The sequence below is a fragment of the Hyla sarda genome, chromosome 2 (genome assembly GCF_029499605.1).
Source record: "Hyla sarda isolate aHylSar1 chromosome 2, aHylSar1.hap1, whole genome shotgun sequence".
In the NCBI taxonomy this organism is placed as follows: Eukaryota; Metazoa; Chordata; class Amphibia; order Anura; family Hylidae; genus Hyla; species Hyla sarda.
The window spans coordinates 404,821,455-404,839,638 of NC_079190.1; the positions used below are offsets into that span (position 1 = coordinate 404,821,455).

At 40.2% G+C, this 18,184-nt stretch overlaps 1 protein-coding gene across 1 annotated transcript in view; it reads left to right on the forward strand.

Moving 5' to 3' along the window:
* IL1RAPL1 (interleukin 1 receptor accessory protein like 1) overlaps positions 1 to 18,184 on the forward strand; it is a 1,525,014-nt gene that overhangs the window by 1,040,219 nt on the left and 466,611 nt on the right. The gene's annotated exons all lie outside the window — the stretch shown is intronic.

Sequence of the window (18,184 nt, forward strand, 5' to 3'; positions counted from 1 at the left end):
AATTCCGGTTATCTTAGCAAGTAATCAAAGACTAATGTCATATACATATACAATATACATAGTGCGGCCAAACGTAGCCCCCACCAACTCACTTCACCCTACTGTGTTTCTGGTGGTTCTTTCCTTTGGACTTAGGAGGGCATAAACAATTCCAAAGGACAAGGCCTATCATCCATGATGTCATGTGTCCCCCATCAATATGGGCACATTCCGCATTGTTCCCAGACATAACGTATCTTAGTGTTCCCCATCAGTATGGGTACATTCCACATCGCTTCCAAACATAACGTGTCCTAGGGAGTCCAAGTCTCCTCTGTGGCCAGGATCGTATCTCATGAAGTCGGATATCCTCTGATAGCATTTAGATGTACTCATCACTCCAGTTACTCCAATCTCTCCAATCCTTATCTGTCTCAATATATGGATGTTTACACGAACAAGTAATCTAAAATATCAATGTAATATATATAGTTAGAGTTTGAGAAATATATATACCAACAATTCCGAGTATTCTCCTTAGTCCTAATCTCTGGGGATCTAATGTTGTTTTTCCTGGGGCGCATGGAGCAGTTCGTAGGCGTGAAACATAATATATATACACTATACTAAACTCTATAACAAGGTAAGATAATTGTGTGTGTCCCCCATCCAATAACAACCAGCGTGAATAAGTGATCAACTAGTGAAAATAAATCCCTTAATATCTAATTAATATCGTGATGGAGGTGGACATCCAGGGCAGCGGTGATGGGTCCGGAGCAGCGGGGACACGTGAGTATTACCTCCTATACCAGATGGCTTCAACCTGCGGACCTCCAGATGTTACATAACTACAACTCCTGGCATGCCCGGACAGCCAATGGCTGTCCGGGCATGCTGGGAGTTGTAGTTTTGCAACATCTGGAGGTCCGCTGGATGAAGATCACTGTGACCCATACTTTACATTGTATTCTAGATTTTCCTCATTTAAAATTGGGTGTGTCTTATGTGCCGGAGCATCCTATAGGGCGAAAAATATGGTACATAGTTTGTTTGGTTGAAAAAGAAAAAAAAAGTCCATCTAGTCCAACCTAGAACTATACTGTCATCCAGAGGAAGGCAAAAAAAAAACATGAGGCTGATGCCAATTGCTCCATGACAGGAAAAATTCCATCCCGACCGCAATATGACATTTAGAATAAATCCCCGGATCAATGTTCTATCCACATAAATATAGATAGTATCAATAACCTGTAATGTTATATTTTTCTAGGAAAACATCCACATCCCCCTTGAACGTATTTATTTAGTCAGACATCACCACATCACGTGGCAGAGCGTTTCATAGTCTCACTGCTCTTGTAGTAAAGAATCCCCGTCTGTGACAATGGTGAAACCTTCTTTCCAACTCATGCAAGCTGGCAAGTTGGATACTTGTTATGACTTCTGATTTGACTCTATACTGGGGATATCTCTGTGTGTGCCCCCATTCTTGTTGTTTTGGGGTATTTTTTATTTTTTTATTGAGGGGCAGTATTGGAAGTTACATCTTGGGATGTGCTAAACTGTCACAATGTGCTGAATAGCTGATGGTATCACTGTGATTTATATTTAAAAACAAAAAATTCACTATTAGACATGTGGATAGCAATGCAGTGCTACTAAGAGGGAAAGCAAAGGTCGTAGCTCTAAAAATACTTGAGCTGTTCACTTAAAGGGGTACTCCACCTCTAGACATCTTATCCCCTATCCAAAGGATAGGGGATAAGATGTCTGATTGCGGGGGTCCCGCCACTGGGGAACCCCGCAATATAGCATGCAGCACCCACCTGTGTCAGCTACCGGCAACGCTGGAGGTTCTGGCTCCTGACTACGGGAACAGAAGAGCGTGGCGTCACAACCCCGCCCCGTGTGATGTCAAGCCCCGCCCCTTCAATGCAAGTCTATGGGAGGGAGGGGGCGTGGCAGCTGTCACGTCCCCTCCCATAGGCTTGCATTGAGGGGGCGGAGCGTGACGTCACACGGGGGCGGAGACGTGACATCACTTGCCCCGTGATCAACAGTAATCAGACCCAGAGCGAACACTCTCCGGGGACTGATTTTAACGGGGTGCGGAGTGCAAGATCACGGGGGTCCCCAGCGGCGGGACCCCCGTAAACAGGCATCTTATCCCCTATCTTTTGGATAGGGGATAAGATGTCTAAGTGCTGGAGTACCCCTTTAAAGTGTTTTTATGTAAACCCCAACAATCCTAGCTGTAAAAAATGATAGATTTTTTACAGATTCTGTTTACATCCAAAGTTGAACCATTTTGTAAATTTGTTTACATATCAGTCATATCAATCATGGTCAATTACACAATTTTAATTGACCATCTACAAACATATTCCTGTAACAAGACAACAGTTAGAGCCTACATGACAACTATACACAATAACTAAGTGGTTACGTCACCTAATATAAGATGGAAGTCAGCAGGGAGCCCACACTGTTAGTTTGATAAGAGCAGTGTCTGTCCTAGGGCACCTCCCCTCATATAAGTCCTATAAGTCACTAGTGTAATCCCTTGCATGCAGCATTATAGATATTGAAAAGTATTGTTAAGTTGTTATGTAGCAGAGCCCCTCCCCCTTGTCCACAATGCAGAGGGCAAATGCAGAAGTTGCTAATATACTACTTCAAAAACTTTGTCCGACAATGGAATCGGACGAAACCATTCTTTGCTCTAAACAACACCAGCAAAGTTGTGAATATTAAATATTGAAAGCAGCTGTGGGTATGAATGGAGAATGCAATATAAAAACAAAAACTGTATTTATCACTTGTCAGTCTGTTTTTGTCGTGTATGAGTCAGATGCCTGAATATGAAGAGAGTTTGTTGATTCATCTCTTGCTGATAACTGAACCTGACGTAGTGTATGCAGTTATAACCTATGCTTAGAACACTGGGATATTCTGATATGAGGTTCACCAGTTACATTTCAGTATCTGTAGCAGAGGCAAATAAAACTGATTGCATCTTATCTGTTTGCCATGGTAAGTGATAGAAATCGACATTGCTGATTATATACAGTACATTTATTGGGTCCTGATAGATTATCATCCTGCTTTACTTATACTTTGGAGACTCTCTGAGTCCTTGCATATAGCTCCCTGGTTGGGTTGGTTTGGTTTTGGATACAATTGCCCATTTGTAGCATCAGGGAGATCATAGAACTATTAGAACTTAGTACCAGTATCACTGCCATATTTCCAGTTACATCTTTAATTGAAATTTTTGAATCTTAGTATTTAGTGTGGTTTAACCCCTTAACGTCCACGGACGTAAATGTACGTCCTGGTTTGGCGGGACTTCCCGCACCAGGACATATATTTACGTCCTGTGTATGACCGTAAGCATCGGAACGGTGCTCGTGTCATACACGGCAGGTTCCGGCTGCTAGTAGCAGCCGGGGACCCGCCCGTAATGGCAACCATCCTCGATCACGCGGATGTCCGCCATTAACCCCTCAGATGCCGTGATCAATACAGATCACGGCATCTGCGGTAGTGCGGTACTTTGAATGGATGATCAGATCGCCCGCAGCACTGCCGCGGCAATCCGATCATCCAGCATGGCTGCCGGTGGTCCCCTCACCTTGCTCCGGTCGTCTCCCGGGGTCTTCTGCTCTGGTCTGAGATCGAGCAGACCAGAGTAGAAGATCACCAATAATACTGATCAGTGCTGTGTCCTATACATAGCACTGAACAGTATTAGCAATCAAAGGATTGCTATAGATAGTCCCCTATGGGGACATAAAAAGTGTAAAAAAAAAGTGAAAAATCCCCTCCCCCAATAAAAATGAAAATTGTCCGTTTTTCCCATTTTACCCTCAAAAAGCGTAATTTTTTAAATAAACATATTTGGTATCACCGCGTGCGTAAATGTCCGTACTTTCAAAATATAATGTCAATTATCCCGTATGGTGAATGGCGTAAATGTAAAAAAAAATTTAAAGGCCAAAAATGCAGCTTTTTATTTAAAACAAATTCATAAAAAATGATCTAAAAGTTTTATATATGCAAATGTGGTATTTATAAAACGTACAGATGACGGCGCAAAAAATGAGCCCTCATTCCGCCCTATATACGGAAAAATGAAAAAGTTGTAGGTGGTCAAAATAGGGCGATTTTAGATTACTGATTTTGTACAAAAAGTTTTAGATTTTTTTTAAGCGGTACAAAAATATAAAAGTATCTAGCCATGGGTATCATTTTAATCTTATTGACCCACAGAATAAAGAACCGATGCCATATTTACCGTAAAAAAAACAAGCCCTTATATGGGTCTGTAGGTGGAAATACAAAGGAGTTATGGATTTTAGAAGGCGAGGAGAAAAAAACGAAAACGCAAAAAATAAATTGGCCTGGTCCTTAAGGTGAAAATGGGTTTGGTCCTTAAGGGGTTAAAGAGGTTGTCTCACAAAGTGGCTGTGTATAGTTGTCTTATAAAATTACAACTTTTTTTGTTTTTTAAACATTTCTGAGATAAAAAAAAAATACTTTCCACCACCCCCTGCCATCACTGTTGCTCCCTGGGCCATTGCTTTAATTTTTTCTTGTTATTTGGAGGTCTTAGAGCACACTTGACTGCAATAAGTGTACAACAATGAATAGTACTGACCCAGACATGCACAAAAGCTTTCACTTATCCTGCTCATTTGTCATTGTAAAGGTTGCCAATTACATGTAAAGAGCACTGCACTAAACTACTGCCCATTCCTAGATAAAGCTATTCAATTGTATGAGATGGCGTATTAGTGGCCAGGCAGGGGATCTGACAGATGGACATGTCCAATTGCAACATAACAAGGAGTCTATCACCACAAAATGCTAAGAAGATAACTTTTTATACAGGCTATTTCTGTAGTCGACTATGTTAGAAGACAATGATAATGACCTGTAGTACAGTAAAATAAATATATTTATTTAACAAAAAAGTATTAAAAATTAAAATTGCTAAATATTTTGTTAAAATATGAGGATAAACACAGTGTAAAGCTATGTTCATACACAGTTTTTCAAGCCTTATTTAGAACCTTTTTGGAATTCTTTCCTTTTAGTGTTAATTTTTTTCAGCCATTTTTTGTCTTTAGAGTATATTTTCTAAAAGCGGTGTGTGAACAAAGCATAATAAGAACAGTCTGGCAGGATGTAGGATGTCTCATTCACAACTTTATAAATACAATTAGTTTATTATATTTAATAAAGAGGTGAGATACTAAGGCACATTTAACCTAAGCCTCCCAACAGATAGAAAACAGATCTAAATGGAAGGGAAGTAGACTTGGATTGAAGTAGCTAAAGTCAGCAAGAATTCAATATGTTTTTGATGTTTAAAGGACTGCATGACATTTTGAAGTATGGGATCATTGTGCATTTTAGCACATCATATCAAAAAGAACTGTAAGCTAAGTAAAGTTATAGAAGCTAAGGTCGTAATCCATTTGATGGTGTTTATCTTAAGTCAACAAATGTCACAACAACATAACTGTTGGAGATATTATTAATACTTAATCAATATACAAAATGTCTCATAGATTCCAGTATTTCAGACTTTTTTTTTTGTAAATTGGTTTAAGGCTCAGATAATAATTCACCAATTTAAAGCTAAACAGTGAATCAGGGAATGTTCAGTCTACAGAAATAAACCATTTCAAGTTAAGAAATCCTAACAGGATTAACATAACATGGCTGCTTAAAAAAAAAAAAAAAACTGCATGCCCTCAGTTATGGGCATTGGATGTTCACATTGGATGGTATTACCAAACCAGTTTGCCATTGGGTCAAGTATAGGAGGAGAGTCTAAGTGTCCTGTAGGTTTTCACCTTTCCTCCTGATTCTGAATTCGGAAGCTGAACTTCTACTAGCAGGTACCAGATTGCTTTTTCGACATTTTGGTGCAGAGGGTAAGAAGGCAGGGAAGCTTGGAATGTTGAGTCCTTCCTCCATTCCTTAAAATCATCCATTTATATATTACCAATGCAGGCTCATACAACGGAATATTTTTGAACAAAGACTGGGTAAGTGATACCTTGTAATCCAGTTCCCACTCTTTTATCCCTATGCATCGGATTAGTGTGGGTGGACCCACTGTCAGAAAAATCACAGAAAACTGGACAAAATTACTCAAAAAACAAACAAAGAAAATAGGCCATACTTACTAGTTATTGATACAAGGTCAGGTAAGACACCTATTACCCATTATGATGTAGGTCAGCCACAATGCTATATGGGGGAGGATGCACAGGTGCAAAATACTGATGAACAACCGCTCAAGCACTTACTATTCATGAGTGGGGCAGCTTCTTAGTATCATAATTGTACATTGATAAAGCATACACAGGGTGCCAGTTACATGATAATGTGTAATGCCCCATGCTGGCTTACAACCTAGTAGTGGCACTCATACTATTCGATTGGGCTATCCAGCATCTTAGATGTGCACCCCACAAAGCACTGGCACCCTGGGCTCCCCAAGCATCATAATGCCAGACCACATAATGATAAACATATACTAGACATGATAAACATGAGGTATTAATTGATATTTTGGCCTAAATACGCACATTAGCAACCCACGTCAAGGGTCCTCAGTGGGCATCACTTCAAGATAGTAAGCCAGCTTGGTGCACTCTATCTTGTAAATGGTCTAGTACCCTGTGTATGCCTTATCCGGGTGCAACTATGATACTAAGCAGCTTCCCCGCTCATGAATAGTAGATGTCTGATTGGTTGTTCAGCAGTATTTTGCACCTGTGTGACCTCCATCATATAGCATTTTGGCTGATCTGCATCATAGAGGGAATAGGTGCCTAACCTGCCCTTGTACCAGTAACCTGTAAGTATGGCCTCTTTTTAGTGATTTTTTTTAACCCGCTGTCAGTTTCCCTTTAAAGTTAGACATACATGAAGGCAAAAGAGGTGCAGACTTTAAGTGTTTATAATATTAAGTGTGGGTATTGCTAAAAGTAGGAGATTCTGCAAATGAGAAGCAGAGAAGTAGTATAATGATATCAGACCCCAAGTGTACAGATGGATACACATTCACACTGGTCTGTTGTGCAGCTATAGTATATATTTGCAACTGAAAGAAATGGTTTGTTCAGTAGCTCCATTTTATCCAAAGTTTATCTGATGCCTGCCTTTGGATTAGGTGCAAGTCAACATTCATCACTAAGGATTTAATGGACACCCCCAAAAGAAAGATGTAGGGAGACAGAGCCTAATAGAGGCAACTGAAGAGCCCTCCTCTTTAACCTGTTTTTTAAGAAATGCTATGTATTTGAGTATTGGCGGTACCATGAAAGGAGGATTAAGTGTTTGCATATTTAGTGACCATTATGACTTTAAGTACCTTTTAACGATTATTGAATAAAAACAATGCAATAGAACTTATTTTCACTGAGATACCATATTTAAGATTTAAATAAAACTTAAGGGATTTTTTTCAAGGCAACCAGTAAATTTCCAATGGTCTACAGTCCAGATAAAAAAATCCATTCAAGGTTTTATAAATGATAGGAATTAATGTAAAGTGTATTGCATGAAATAGTAGGAAAATATTGCAGTTTATAAAAAAACACAGAAATTTCAAACAAAAACAAAATATTTTAAAACAAACAATCCTACAAGGTTCTAGTCATACAATAATAAGGTAATACTGATGAGTGCCTCCTAATTTACTATGTACAGCACATCTAGTTTTACAACAGTATGTTTTTTTTTGTTTTGTTTTGCTTTTTTACAATGAAAGATCCCATATACTCCAATCCTTTTAATAAAAAGCTTTCTCAGTTTCTCTATTCAGTTTCATTTATTAATGGGATAAAGGTATACTTTTTACTCTCCTAATAAATAAAGATCAATTGAGACAGCAATTTAGTATTTGCAGAAGCTTTTAATATTAGTTCTTGAGTTATGTCTGGTGTTTTTTGACCCTCTGGAGAGCATACCATTTACCTGTCCATTTATAGGCATCCACTGAGCCATAAATGGATCACTTTAGTTATTATACCTTCCATTAACTACATGACCCTACCAGTATTAAAGCACATATTTCAATTAGTTATTTCTAGAAAGGCACTCATTGTACTGTTATTCAATCTCACAGCTATATGTAGTACGAGAATGGGTGAGAGAATGGTTAATGTTATGCTCCTTTCATGTGGGGACACAGGCATCATTTTATTAGGACCTTCATTTGAAACCAAATCAAAAAAGATATAAAAAAAAATGATAATACATATTATGAGAAATGGCACTCTAAAAGTATATTTGGTACATTTCGTAATACATCCATGGGTTTTGTGTTATTTATTCTAGTTTTCTTTATTAAAATAGACCTACATAATCTGGCACCCAAATAGTAAAAAATGGTAATATCAAGGGAATAAAGGATTCATAAAGAAGATAGTCCAGACTGCATAAATAATCCTGTAAGAAGACATACAAAGACTTTATGTTGTTTGGTTTGTCATTCTGTTCTTTGGAGAGAGCGCGTGCTGACTCTGCATAAATCTTCCTCCCTGAGTCTGCTGTGCTGTATTGGGGCCACTAGTGGTGTTTTTCTTAAGCCATGATTTCTATAAAAACAGGGGGAAAAAATCTTATGAAATATATTAGAAGTTATAATGTTTAGCCAAGATGTACAACATATAAAAAGTTTTAGAATCTGACAGTGCCCATTTAATATATTTTGAAATGTATGGTGTAAGCTTACCAGCCTTTCACTGTATTTTATACATTGTGTTTGTAGTCTCTTGTAGATCTACCTCTGTTCCAGTTTATTGGCCCTGACCCCTGCTTCGTATGACTATGCTACTGTCATTTGGCTACATTCTGGTCCTGTGAACTCATCCTTGCCATATTGTCTCTGCAGCATCTGGCTGCCAGTTGGGGACTGCTCTGGGGACTGTGACCTGGAGATTTTATGCATTGAAGTCCAAACCTTCTTGTGGGGGTTAAGGAGAGAATCGGGGCTCCATTAGACTCCACACCACAGTTTACTCAGCACCTTATTAGTTGTGACTTGGGATCCACTACTCAAGCATTGTGACATATGGACAAAGTGTCACTGCCATTTAACAAAACTTTTTACATGTCATATCTAAGAATTTATACCCTCACTGATCATTACAATTTGGGGGGAGAAGTAAATGGCCATGGGCATTACTCGCCAGCTTGCTTTGATCTCTGTCTAGTTGTAATAGACAAGCCCTATAGCTTCTCCATGCTTGTTCTAGTGATCAATGGGGTCTAAATGCCTCCAAACCCTGTCTGATCAAAGCTTTTCACACATCTCTGTGACATGTCAAAGGTTTTGTTAAATGACAGTGACACTTTTACTCTTTTCAATATTGTGTGCATCATTGCTTATCTATATCTTGTACCCTGATACAAGATATCCAGTATATCAAGGGCACGTTTTATTTCTGTTTCAGTAGGAGATCAGGAAAGACATAGAATTGATTTGTAATAATTTGACTTCTCAGGAATTGTATGAATTGTGAGCTAGGATTTCAGTAGAGCTTTGGATCCATTCGTCAAAGTTATGTGTCATGTATTTTATTTTCAATGAAAAAGTGATTTATGATGTAGGACTTCATGTAATACATACTCGGGCTTAGATTGCTGCATATGTTTTAAAGGGTATTTTGGATTTTGTGGATTCGCTTGTTGAAAGCCTATTGTTCAATAGCTACTTCCCTTCAAACTAAAGTAAACCAGATATAATGTAATGATGTGTCCTTTCATAACTTACTCTAAACCAAATGGGGGAGATTTATCAAAACCTGTGCAAAGGAAAAGTTGACCAGTTTCCCATAGCAACCAATCAGATTACTTCTTTTATTTTTCAGAGGTTTAAAAAAAAAAGGATCTTTGATTGGTTGCTATGCGCAACCGGTCAGCTTTTCCTCTGCGCAGATTTTGATTTCTCTCTTGATGTCTCCGAAAATGTATGGTGTGAGATTACAAGCTTTGTACACCATGCTCTCCTGACACTTACTACATGTATACTCTGGCCCTGATTCACTGTTGTAAACCCAACCTGTTTTGTCAGGTTGTGTGCCAGATTTTGGCACATTGTGCCAGAATTTGCTCCTCCACCAGAACCTGACCAACTCTCCATTTTACTGAGAAAACCCAAAAATGGGGTGTGGCAGCCGGGAAAGCGGGCGTAGTTACTGAAAAAAGGGGGTTTGGTCTCTGAAAAGGGGCATGCCCCAAACATTTGCTATTCCAACACATTTACCATGGTTTCCACAGAAAATGTGTGGATATGAGCTCTGGAAAACCGCACTGTTCAGAGCATGTGAAAAAAAAGCAAAATGTAGGAAAAAGTGCAAAATGTAGGGAAAACTTAGTAAATACTGTGGGAAAATACCTGTCAGGAAAAACCCCACAAAGAAAACTACACTCCACTCTTAGTAAATCAGGGCCATTGTGTTTGTCAATGTGTGGATTGTTATATAAATAAAGCCTTATGAGTGTTCTAATAGCATTTGTGATATCTTGTAGTACTGGTTACATGAGAAAATAGAATTTCTACCTAACCTCGAGTAAAGGTAAGGGTAGACACATCTGTAAGGCTGGAATTCCACTGGGCTTTTTTTCCAGGGTTTTTTCACTGAAAAAAACGCCAGAAAAAACGCTAGTGCAATTTCCTGCATCTGACGTTTTTACTAACGTTTTTGCATTTGAGTTGAAATGGCATTTTTGGCACATTTGGGTATTTTTTCTACATGTGTTGGGTACCAAAAAATGAATAAAAAAAAGAAAGAATCATGCAGTAGGGATGGGAAAAATATGTATTTAAGGACATTTTTATATTTTATAATTAACTTTTAATTAACTTTTAATAAAGTGTGTATGTGTGTTTCACTTTTTTTTCTCTATTTTTTGTTTACATTTTTTAGGTAGTACTACTACTCCCAGCATGGAACAGACTGTTCCATGATGGGAGTAGTAGTACCTGTACTAATAGACATATCACCCCGGGTGTCACTGCTGACACCCGATGCGATCGTCCATAATATAGCAGAGATGCGGACCGGCTCTATACAGCGCTCACATTTCTGTACTATACTCCGACCAGTGATGTGAATAGAACATCACTCATTCATATTTTCCGTCCAGAGTGGTGATTGGCCAGATGGTGGCAGCCAATCACAGCTCTCAGTGGGAAATATGAATGAGTGATATTCTATTCATATCACTGGCTGGCCGGAGTTTAGTGCAGAGATGCGAGCGCAGGAGAAAGCTGCTCCGCATCTCTATAATAGATAGGACTATCAAAGCGGATGTCAGGAGTGATATCCACTGGGATCTGTTCTTAACTGCAGGTACTACTACTCTCATCATGGAGCACACTCTGCTTCATGCTGGGAGTTGTAGTACCTGCATTAATACCTGAATCACTCCTGACACCCGCTGTGATCCTCCTGTATAATATATAGATGCCGCCGGCCGCTCTTCTGTGGTCCCCTGCACTGACGTATATATACACCTATTCATATTTCACACAGAGAGTTGTGAGTGGCTGGAACCATCTGGCCAATCACAGCTCTGCGGGAAATATAAATAGGTGTATATATGTCAGTGCAGGGGACCATAGAAGAGCGGCCGGCCGCATCTATAAATTATACAGAAGGATTGCAGCAAAACCCGGGGAGATCTGTCAATTAGTACAGTATCATGGAACAGTGTGTGTTTCATGCTGGGAGTAGTAGTACCACCTACAAAATGAAGGAAAAAAAGTGAAAAACACACACTTATTGCCGGCCATATTTTTAGTGCCCTGCCTGCCCACATAAATTGATCCCTGTTTAAAAATGAATACAAATTTTGTTATGAAAAAGATACATTTTGTTAAATACAATTTTTCCATCACTATTGTTTCTTTTTTTTTTTTATTTCTTTTATGGTACCCTACCAAATTTTATTAAAAAAGATATACCCATCACTTTTTTGGACCAATAAAGTCCAAAAGAGAATAAAATGCCTGCAAAAACACCAAAGTTAAAGCCCACATGGCGTTGGCTCAACGTGCTGCAATTATGCAAAACCACCAAGGAGCTGAAAACGCCAAAAAAGAGTGAAAAAACGCCAAAAGGATTTAAAAAAAATGCCAAACTGAAAAATGGCAAGTGGAAAAAGAATTTTGCGATTTCTCATTGATTTACAGCTGACATCTGGCCACAGCGTTTTTGGCCGAAAAAACGCCAAGCGGCAGAATTGGCGTTTTTCTTGGCATTTTCCCCATAAAAAAATTGTGGATTTCAGCCTTATAATTTGCTTTTTCAAACCACATGTCACGGTTTCACATTTAAGAATACCAAAGAGTTTTACATGCTACCCCTTTTGATACCCTGTAGAATCCCTGAATGGAGCAGCTATTGTATGATATGTTTGTATTATTTCTTGTCCATCAATGAATTTAAAAAGTGGTGAGAAAAGTTGCAAATTTTACTCCTGAAATGTACCACTTGGTTAATGGCAACATTTCTGCAGTACGTTTGGTAAATAGATAAATAAATGTGGGTCACCTCAGAGGTACTGTTAGATACAGTAAAGCAGTGTAATGTAAGTCTATGTGTCAGACTAGTAGAAGGCTGGGTCATTGTCTTGTTAATGACCTCAAGAGTTCTGATACATGGGTCTCTACCTTTCTGGTTGATAGATATGGCATTAAGCGGAGTATTTTACCTTGTAGGACATCAATATGCTCTAAAAGGGCAAAAGAAGTTGTCATAAAAAAACAGTTTGTTTTATTTCCTTTTTCTTGTATATTAGTTTGGATGAGAATACATCCATTACCTTGGGCAGTTGAGTGTGACCCTGAGCTCGCCCAAACCTCGGTCCCTACATTTTGGGATACCCATCTACTTCTTAGGGTCACCCTCTTCATGGTGTTGGTTCCTACGCTACTAAAGTGCTGGGCGTAGCAAAGTCAAAATAATAAACAGCCACAGTACAGAAGTCAGGAAAAAGGGTCAGGGAGCAAAAGGGTTAACTAACAACAGCACAGCAAAAACACTGAGTGGGTATGTAAAATCAACTTCAAAATAGGTTGGTACTGGTAAGAGCATTGCAGTACAAATTCGGTAAGCAATAGAGTAGTCAGGGAACAAGCCAAGGTCAGAATATACAGGATTAAAGCAAAGCACAAGTAAGAAGCTAGTGTGGAAATCAAACTTTAACAAAGGCCAAGAGTAGAATGGGTGAGGCGATATAGCCTGAGAAGGGTGTGGACACCGAGCCTAGATATAATTGGCTTGTCATCTAAGCCCTCTGATAAGCACAGGCATTGTCACATCCAGGAAACATGCATCAGCCAAACCTAGAAGGAATGAACCCTTCTGCCAGAAGCAGATACACGTATTACAATAGTACAATAGTACAATAGTAGTTCAAAATACGATTTTAATGTATATATTATGATGTCAGTATATATAGTATGAAATATATGTACTTTATGAGATAATTCCATTACTGTAGTTCATGTGGTTCATGTACCGTGCTGGTGAGCGTTACTGAGAATTAATGAATAAATGAATGAATGAAAAACATGCACTTGCTTTCCTTGTATTAACTCTATAGAAAGTATATATAGCTATATTGTGCAATTAAGATGCACTCACATAGTTCAGTTATTCCAGTATTATAAGTTTTGAGGTTCCGATCTCTGTTGGATTTTCACATTAATGAATTACGCCATGTAATCCGGACTTCCGATACATCGGCACTCTGCTAGAAAAAGGTATAAACCTAAATCCTACTGTTATGAGGCCATAATACCCTTAAATTGACTCTTATAGGGAACAATAACTTTTGAGCATGTTGTAAGGGAGAAAAGGTAAGAAACCTCATAATGTCTGGGGTATTCCTACTTGTAGTCCGGGTCCTGTGATCTTCTGATCGTCCGGGGAGTTGCTGTTTGTAATCCGGATCCTGTGGGTGTACTGCTCGTGGCAGGAGGGAGACAGCTACTGCCGGTAGCGTCTCAACCTCGCTTATCCCGCCTGGAGGCTTACGGATGTAGTTCAAAAAAAGTAAAGTGACATCACTACTGGGAACCGAGAAGGACAAAAAGATTCTGGCGCGTTTCGGAAGCTATGCGGCTTCCTTCGTCAGACATTCCAGTAAATCATAATATATACATTTAAGTCCTATTTTGAGCGCTGAAATACATAATAATAATTTTTTTATATACTCCATGTGGTGTGGTTGTCAGGGGGTCCACCCGTATATTTAGCTGCTATAGGGAATCCTTCCAGTAGCGCGTACATATACATAAAATACGTATTACAATAGTATTGAGTTCTAGTTATGAGGAACAATAAACATTCTTTCACCCATCATCTGTCATTGAGGGAAAGTTGGGACATTCCCACCCACAATATAGTAACTTTGGCCAACAATAATCTACCGTGTATGACCACTTTCAAAGTATAATGACAAGATTATAATATATTCCTGCTTAATGCATTAAGATTTAATCGCAGTTTATCTGTGTAGGGGGTTCCTGGTGCCACAAATTATAACATGTTTACTATTGTATAAGTATACATTTAAAAAAATGGGAATAATTGATATTGCAGTCACTCAACCTGAGAAATCATTAACAGCACGGAAATTAAATGACAGGCATGTTCATATTAGAAGTGTGGAATGACAATATATCCCACTCTGCACTCAAAATGTGATCCAGTAACATTAATATTAACATAGGAAATGACAAGATGGGAAGAAATTTACATCTGTGGTACTTGCTCAGTCATTGTCAATCAACTATCCAGCCTTGTCCAATGTTCCGTGATCATGATCTTTTTCTTCACAGAACAAGAAACTCAGTAACTGTCTATAGGACCACAGGTATCTGTCAGAAAACTGTCTTAGGCATTATCTGCAGCAGGAAGCAGATGGTGTCTGGTGTAGCTGACACTTTTTACAGTGCATTGACATCCAAATGAGAAGAATGAGAGTATAAAAGACAATCGAAATCCTTAATGCTTTATCCACAAAACCTCTACAGTATCTCTTTTCAATTGAGATACCATATTTTTATATATATATATATATATATATATATATATATATATATATATAGTTGACATGGTCCGGTCCGGCTGTAGCACCATCTTTTTCCCAGCTGAAGCACAGGCAGGGACAAAGTCCAGGAAATGAGGGTGGAAGCAGCTTGCATTGATTGGATGAATAGATCCAGCACAGCACAGCAGACTCAGGGAGGATATGAATGCATGGTGAGTGAGAGCAGACAGCACTTACCTTGGACATGCCCCTTCCTGAGCAGTGGATGTCAGAATGAGTGAGTAGCAATACAAAGGAATTTGTGAGCCAAATACAGAAGCTAGATCTAGTGAGTAACATTTATAAACATAATTTTTCTGTGATATGACAGGTATGCTTTAAAGTGAACACTACCTTAAAGGGGTACTCCGGAGGAAAACTTGTTATTTTAACCCCTTAACGACGCAGGACGTATATTTACGTCCTGCGCCGGCTCCCGCGATATGAAGCAGGATCGCGCCACGATCCTGCATCATATCGCGTTGGTCCCGGCGCTCATCAACGGCCGGGACCCGCGGCTAATACCACACATCGCCAATCGCGGAGATGTGCGGTATTAACCCTTTAGAAGCGGCGGTCAAAGCTGACCGCCGCTTCTAAAGTGAAACTGAAAGTGACCCGGCTGCTCAGTCGGGCTGTTCGGGACCGCCGCGGTGAAATCGCGGCATCCCGAACAGCTGACTGGACACCGGGAGGGCCCTTACCTGCCTCCTCGGTGTCCGATCGACGAATGACTGCTCCGTGCCTGAGATCCAGGCAGGAGCAGTCAAGCGCCGATAATGCTGATCACAGGCGTGTTAATACACGCCAGTGATCAGCATAGGAGATCAGTGTGTGCAGTGTTATAGGTCCCTATGGGACCTATAACACTGCAAAAAAAATTTAAAAAAAAAAAAGTGCTAATAAAGGTCATTTAACCTCCTGAGCGGTATTCCCGAGCGTGACTCGGGGTTAATTTTCCCTGCCAGGATCGGTAACCCCGAGTCACGCTCGGGGTAGAATTGCAGAGTTCCCGGCCGGGCTGCACGATATATCGCAAAAGCAATGCGATATAGCGATGCAGCCCCCGGGAAAACATGCGATTATCTGGTCTGGTCGGCTCCCGTTGCTGGGGCCGGCCAGAGCAGGTAAAGAAAAATACTAAAAGTCAGTGTTTTTCTAACAGGGGGCCTCCAGCTGTTGCAAAACTACAACTCTCAGCATGCCCGAACAGCCAAAGGCTGTCCGGACATGCTGGGAGTAGTAGTTTCACAACAGCTGGAGGCCCCCTGTTAGAAAAACACTGAGCTAAGTGTAAAAGGAAGAAGTAGTAAAATAAAAAAACCTTTTGCTCACCTAATCCCGGTCCCTGCAGATGCCGTTCCCCTCCGTGCGGTCCGGGGTGTCCTCTCTTCACTATTCATCTTCTAGGACCTTTCACTTTTCAGCCAATCACAGGCCACAGTGGTGTAAAGCCTGTGATTGGCTGAAGGGGAAAGGACTTGTTCTGCAGGAAATACACTAGGTTTGAAATCTGCCGGCAAACCTAGTGTATTTGCTGCAGGACAAGGTGACAAGGGGGGGGGGGGGGGGGGGAGGGAGAATGTGACAAAGGGGGGAATGTGACAAGGGGGGGGAATGTGTCAGGGGGGGGGAATGTGTCAGGGGGGGGGATGTGACAGGGGGGGGGAAATGTGACAAGGGGGGGGAATGTGACAGGGGGGGGGAATGTGACAAGGGGGGGGATGTGACGGGGGGGAATGTGACAAGGGGGGGAATGTGACAAGGGGGGGAATGTGACAGGGGGGGGGGGAATGTGACAAGGGGGGAATGTGACAAGGGGGGGAATGTGTCAGGGGGGGAATGTGACAAGGGGGGGGAATGTGACAAGGGGGGGAATGTGACAGGGGGGAGGAATGTGACAAGGGGGGGAATGTGACAAGGGGGGGAATGTGTCAGGGGGGGAATGTGACAGGGGGGGGAATGTGACAAGGAGGGGGGAGAATGTGACAAGGAGGGGGGGAGAATGTGACAAGGAGGGGGGAGAATGTGACAAGGAGGGGGGAGAATGTGACGGGGGATGTGACAAGGGAGAGGGGGAATGTGACAGGGGAGATGTGAAATGGGCGGAGGGAGATGTGAAAATCAGTTAAAAAAATTGTACCGCTTTTGGTACAAATTTCCAGACAGAATCATACCGCCAGGGAGGTTAACCCCTTCCCTAATAAAAGTTTGAATCACCGCCCTTTTCCCATAAAAAAAATAAAACAGTGTAAAAAAATAAATAAATAAACATATGTGGTATCGCCGCGTGCGTAAATGTCCGAACTATAAAAATATATCATTAATTAAACCGCACGGTCAATGGCGTACGCGCGACAAAAAATTCCAAAGTCCAAAAAAGCGTATTTTGGTCACTTTTTATACCATTAAAAAAAGGAATAAAAAGTGATCAAAAAGTCATATCAAAACAAAAATCATACCAATAAAAACTTCAGATCACGGCGCAAAAAATGAGCCCTCATACCGCCCTGTACATGGAAAAATAAAAAAGTTATAGGGGTCAGAAAATGACATTTTTAAACGTATAAATTTTCCTGCATATAGTTATGATTTTTTCCAGAAGTGCGACAAAATTAAACCTATATAAGTAGGGTATCATTTTAACCATATGGACCTACAGAATAATGATAAGGTGTAATTTTTACCGAAATATGCACTGCGTAGAAACGGAAGCCCCCAAAAGTTACAAAATGGCGTTTTTTTTCGATTTTGTCGCACAATGATTTTTTTTCCGTTTCGCCGTGCATTTTTGGGCAAAATGACTAATGTCACTGCAAAGTAGAATTGGCGACGCAAAAAATAAGCCATAATATGGATTTTTAGGTGGAAAATTGAAAGGGTTATGATTTTTAAAAGGTAAGGAGGAAAAAACGAAAGTGCAAAAACGGAAAAACCCTGAGTCCTTAAGGGGTTAATGAACTGGTGCCAGAAAGTTAAATAGATGTGCAAATTACACAAATTCAATAGTAGAGAAGAAATAGTCTGCACTCACCATAGGATTCCTTTTAAAATCGTACTTTATTCAGCCGGC